The sequence below is a fragment of the Amphiura filiformis genome, chromosome 14, assembly GCF_039555335.1.
Source record: "Amphiura filiformis chromosome 14, Afil_fr2py, whole genome shotgun sequence".
Lineage (NCBI taxonomy): Eukaryota > Metazoa > Echinodermata > Ophiuroidea > Amphilepidida > Amphiuridae > Amphiura > Amphiura filiformis.
In genome coordinates this window covers 66,472,354-66,479,064 of record NC_092641.1, presented here as the reverse complement: position 1 = coordinate 66,479,064, position 6,711 = coordinate 66,472,354, and positions in this window count along the sequence as shown.

Sequence of the window (6,711 nt, the reverse complement as noted above, 5' to 3'; positions counted from 1 at the left end):
TTGCGTTGGGTATATTATGTACTTCCGCCTAGGCGGGAGTGGCTCGTGAAAATAGCCCAGCGTAGAAATATACATTAATCACTAGTAATCAGTGTTGACAAGAATTACGTATACTTGTTCGTGCAATCGCGCAAAAATCGGTCATATGATTATATAGAGATGAAACGGGAAATTATTTTCGTCCCAAATACACCTTAAAACTTGGTAATATGCAACACCAAAGAAGTGCGTTGAGGTGAAACTAATTGGATTTCTTTCATTGGAATTGGTAATCTGATAATTGCTTCAGGCAAAATTGCCAGACTCAAATCTATTTTAAATGCATATTATTTGTCGAATGGGGAGCTAGACCACTAAAACACAGGTCTTCCACACACTGTGGGTGTTCCATAATCTTGTCTTATCCAGCCTTTATTAACAACAGGCATCTATATCTGTTGAAATAAACTGATTCATGCGCGTATGGGGGAGGGGGGCTTTGGGGGCGCGAGCACCCCGGGGTAAAAGCAGGGGGCGGCCAAAACGAAGGGGCGGCAAAAAAAATTAGTAAAGAAAAAAGGGAGGAAAAAATTTGAAAAAGTATAAAAAATTGTGAAAAAATTGTACTCTACACCAAATGTTGTTGCCTTTAGGGCGCTAGCGCCTATTTAATCTTTTTTTTTGTGCTCTTCACTTTTTCAAACGACCGAAAAAAAGGGGCGGAAAATTGAATTTTCTTCAGCACTTTGGGGGTAGGAGCAACCACGGTACGCCACTGTGATTGGTACTTCAAACTTAACAATGAATTCAAGGAACAGGTCAACTCACACAATCCCTTGCGTTTTCGTTTCTGAACAATAGAGCTCCCGATAAGTCTTCATTATATGGTGGTCAAAATGCAGTGAATGGCAAAATGAATGAGACTGAATTTGAGTTTCCGAAATTTCCAAATTTCGGAACATTGTTATGATATTATGAGATTGATTTCTTAAGGGATGGGGTATGAACAACGTTTGGACAGTATTTATTGTGGGACATTAGAGCACATCAGACATATCTAATTGCATTATGAATACTAAGAATGTCCTTCTGATACCAAATAATTCTGATTTTTTGAAATTCGCAATGTAATACACATTTTATGGCAAATGATTAAAAATTGATATTTTTGATATTTACAGTACTCGACATAAACTTTATAAATCTGACGATTTATACTTAAAGTGTATGTAGTTGGGAAGAAAAGCCGACGATCAATTGAAAATTTTGACCTTTCGTATTGAAGATATGGTTTTTCCCCAAAACACCAAAAAAAATAGGTCTTTTGGGAAAAAAAAATCCATATCTTCAATATGAAAGGTCAACATTTTCAATTAATAGTCGGCTTTTCCTTCCAGCTACACACACTTTAAGAATATATCATTAGGCCTAGATTTATAAGATTTACTTCGAGGACTGTTATATATCAAAAATGTGAAAAATATCAAATTGTAATAATTTGTCATAAAATTTGTATTATATCGTGAATTTACAAAAAATGCAATACGATATGTCTGATGTGCTCTCATGTCCCACAAAATAATACTGTCGAAACGCTCAAAACGCTCATTCCAGATCCCATAAGTTCGAGGTGATATGTACTGAACCATAGATTTTAAATCTATGACTGAACCTAAATACAATTATTGTTGATTGTTGATCAGAACTGAAATGCACTTAATGTAATGTATCAGTTAAGTTTTGAATGTGGAATCGCTTTTGAAAAAAAAATGACTCTCAAAGTGGTACGTACTCAGAAAGTTTGAATGCCCCCCTGCGGCCATGTGTTATAAACTTACTGTACATAAATAAACAGCGTGAGTTCATTAGACAACCATGAATCATACGGATCTGAATCCTGGACGATGAAATTATCAGTCAGGAAAAGACTGGATTCTTTTGAGCTGTTGTGCTATCAACGAATCCTGAGGATTCCGTGGACTAAGAGGAAAACAAATGATTGGATTCTTCAAGAGCTTGGAGTTCAGAAGACCTTGCGAGCTGATATCATTCCTAAAAATTATCATACTTTGGCCAAATCACCAGACATCACTGCCTTCAGAAAACTATAATTATTGTCCAAGGAATGGTTGAGGGAAAACGCAAGAGAGGCCGACCTGCAGCGAGCTGGCTTGACGACATCAAGATAGTCACAAGCCTGAGCACCACAGAGGCTATTAGGGCTGCCACTGACAGCATTCGATGGCATACTAATACTCATAGGAACCACACCTGCATACGTGTATACAGTGTGACCTTGTGCCCCCTTTTTTTTTATAAAATGGCAGAGTGAACAATAGCCCATGAGGAGTGACACAAGCCAAGAACTAATATTGGTACCAGGCACTACACAGCAAAAAATAAGGAGTAAAGTGCTACCGACTAAAGTATGTTGATTAAAAAATAGACCAATTATTTACTCATCAACGAGTAAAAGACGATATTTGACACAACTCTTTGCCAGAGTAAAAAATGGTCAATGGAAAGAAGTAAAATATTTTAATCGCCACATTGTATTTTACTCAAATCGCGTAGTAAATTCAACACGCGGAGTAAGTTTAATTCGACGACGTATTAAAATTCATGTCATCATGGCGTATAAAAGCGGAGCCGGGATGCGGGTGCAGTGTCTGCTGGTGGAATGGAGTTTGTCAGCAGTACAACCAATATTTGAAGGCACTAATTTCATTACTATTATTCATAACTTTATGTCCATATACCTGTTACACAATTTAGAAATCTTATTGTATGATTTGAACCGGATATAGACAGGTTTTTAAGTTAGTTAAGCTTATCAGTATGGGCATCGGCTCACCATGCTAGCTGTGTACTTGTATATTTGCGATCGTATATCTTATGTACTAGTCTGAGCAACCTCGAAGTACATACGCTGATGTGGACCAGGCCCGGGGACCAGGGGCGTAGCAGCAAGTGGATAGGGTGGACAAAGTCCATGGGCCCCGAGCAAAAGCGAAAATGAAGTGGATAGGGATAGGGCTGATAAAGGAGATGTTTAGAAGGCCTCACACTACTCCTTGTCCATATGCCCCAAAGCTCTTGCTACGTCCCTGATCCTGATGTTGACTCGTGCCACATAACTTTTTTGGCAGTTATATGTAGTAGGAGAGTGAAACCATTGCAAAATATCACTTGAAAATTTTTTCCATAGGCAGTTTTCTTTTTCAGTGCATTTATAATATTGATCTATATTTTACTTACAGATCAGATGTGACTTCGGGATTTTTGTGCTGCCCTACCTCTTTCCAGGAAAGGTGTTGAAGAAAAATGCACGAACGTCAGTCAACAGGTAAATTTCTATCAATAATGTTGCATAACTTGCCAATTTCTTTGTACATTTCAGAATACATGTAGTTCATTGAATGTGTAGTTCATGAAACCTCAAATGCCAAGGGGTAAACCCCATGTAGAACCTCTCATCCTCACCCGACAGGTGTAGGCTATCGTGAACTTTGAATAATCAAGCGCGAATCTTATAATTATCTTGTTTACCATTTCTGTAAATTCTTGTCTCCTAAAGTTTGTGTCCCCTTGAAAATAGCATTGCTCGCTATCACAGGAATAATAATATAATAATTATAAAGATATTTTAAATATTTGCAAAATCGCATGAAAGTAGAAATGCCAATGCAATGGGTGATTACAATGTAAATTACATGTAAATATGTCATATTTGCTTTAATATTTCAAGAATTTCAGCAAGAGTTTTCATTTTGGTTATATACCATCTGACCAATTATAGACAGTTTAAAAATAAGACATCCATAAATTTGGTTATTTATATTTTAAACCTTCCATCTACTTCATCACTTTCGAGTACCAAACAAATTTTGATTTATGGTTGATACAATGAAAAGATGGTGGATTTTCTATTTTAAGGCAGCTTTATTTCACTTGAATAGTCCCAATCCATGAAATTAATGTCCTTTATTACATTTTCTTTTATTTTACATGTTTCAGGAAGGCACAGCTTTGGACTGGTTCCTCGCCAACTTTACTGGACGCACGCTGCCATTTATATACTTGTGAAGCAAGTTGAATCCAGAACAGTGTTTTTATAATGGATAGGCAAGCTTTTTCAATGCGCAACAGTGATGAAAGTTGTAGAACTTGTGCACAAGATATACCAAATCCTTCACATACAATGACTTAGCATATCCAGTACATGTACAGGCTGATCACTGCTATTTGGCAGTTCCTGGACACTATATCAGCTACTAAAGAACCTGGTAACATTAGACCATTCTTGAGTGTTAAAACATAATGAAGTGAAGACTTAATTTCTGTCCCTTTTAAAACACTCAGCATCTATAACATTAATTTTCAAATGACTTTTTTTTTTTTTTTTTTTTGGGAGAGGTGACCGGCTTCTATTTTATTCTATGTTTGCTCACATTGGGTAATGAGACAATAGACATGCTATATTGTGATTTATTTGATACCTATTTTGAAAATAAAACCAGGAATATGCAGAATATTATATTTAATTTCGTATTCTTTTCATTCTTTTAGTTTAAAATACTGCTTTGTTCCAGCTGCAGATGGAGCCACAATACAACTCGAAAGTGTTTTTGCTCAATATTTGTTGAGTAAAATACGTTTCATGTTGCTCAAAATGTTGAGTAACACTTTACTCTTCATCATTTTGCAAATCTTTTCACTTAAGTTTTACTCAAATAATGAGTAACCTTTACTCAAGGGAGCTACTCAATATTGAGTAAAATTTAATCAACAAACGTTGAGCAAATATTACTCCATAGTCAATGAGTAAAATTTACTCTCATCTTTGAGTAAAAAGGGAGCTAGTCGAATTTTGAGTAAATTTTACTCAACAAAAGTTGAGCAAATATTACTCCAAGTGAAAGAGTAAATTGTAGTCTAATCTTTCAGTAAAAAGGGAACTACTCAATATTGAGTAAAGTTTAATCAACATGTGCTGAGTAAACAATTAATCAACCGAAGCTGAGTAAAAATTACTCAAAATTCGACTAGCTCCTTTTACTATCGTGATGAGTAATATTTTACTCAATATTGAGCTTTTATTTTTTGCTGTGTATAAAAGACAACCACATGGGCCAATCAGTGGTTCACAGCAGCTTAGGAAACAACAAGAGTGAAGGGGTACAGTAACTTAAGGCCAAAGTAATGGAAGACACATTCGTTCACGCCCGAATTTGAGATTTCATGATATTTATCAACACTAAGATGTATTCTTTCACTTGAAACTGATAAAATACAACTTGCTAATATTTACTCGTATTTTTGCTTGATTTGTTTCACTCTTTTCAACTCTAAAAAGTCACATGGCTCAAGACAGCTTAGTAAATTGGCGGGAAATAATGAGTCAGAAATGCGCGAATGCGAAATATTGTGATTACGCGCGCGATTCGCGTTGCGTGACGCGGCGCAACTCTGCGCGTATGTCCAACGCAGTCTAGGCGCATTCGGTTTGTTGTTCACGCCAGCAAATGTGGTGTAAACAAAACAAAAATTTGCAGTCAAAATGCCACTTAGATTTTTTAATTATTTTGAATTTTGGCGCACTGACAGCAGACATATAGATTTATTGGTGCAAAAAGATGCATATTTAGACCATGCACCAGATACAGCTTTTACAAGCGTGAAAGTCTTACCGTTTTAAAATATAAGGACGTTTTGTGCATAATTTTGACATTTTTTTACTAAAACGTCGATTTCTCAGAGTTCACTTTTGACAATATTGCACGATTTTTGTGACAAGATAACTCAAAAAATATGCAAGCAAAAGGTTAACTTTTTGCACTATCGTTTAGAGTACATCAAAGCCTAGGGAAGGTTTTCTCATTTTTTCAAAATATTTGTTTTAAACAAAAATATACACCATTCTGTGCAATTTTTAGCTTAACAAAATTGCTTTTTTCACATGTTTTTTTTCAATATTTCGAAAAAAGAGACGAATTAAAAAAAAAAAAAAAAACCTTCCCTAAGTTCATGTCTCTTCTTTATGAAAAGCTAACTGAATTTTTTTTACTCCGAACGGATTTTTTTCTAAGTTGTCACAAAAAAATTGGGGTAAAAAAGTGAATTTTTGTGATTTCACCATGGGATTCCTTGACTCATTTCCTTTCCAAAAATGTATAGTTTTATATACTTTTGACATACAATTAAGAAATAATGATATTCTAAAAGGTCCATGTTCGCTCCCATTAGACACATAAAATGAGATGCATATGCACCCTGCTCTTGAAGGATGGTGCGCCATTGTCTCCGACTACTCCATCTGGCCTTCCAAACGCGAACTCAGTGTAGATGAAGGTCCTGCCAGTAGATATGGTTCTAGAAACTGGTACTGTGAGAGCATGGCAAGGCATGGATAAGCTGGAGCAGGTAGCTCTCCTGACTACAAATGGCTTGGGTAGCAGTGCCGTCAGATCTGGTGGGCATTTTGTAGAGGACTGTTGCTGCAGCAACTTTACGTCTTTGATGGAGATGTGTGATGTTCAGCTCTCTGATAGCTTCCTCTTCGCTCACAGCTATGATTCGAAGGGCCTTCCTCTGGATGGAGTCTAACAATCCTAGAGTGGTGGGGCTGGCACTCATCCAAGACAGAGACGCATATTGGGGACCTACTATAAGATCGACAGTGGTGGCAGAGGCATTGCATATTAGAGGGAGATAAATATATTTAGTTCTGAT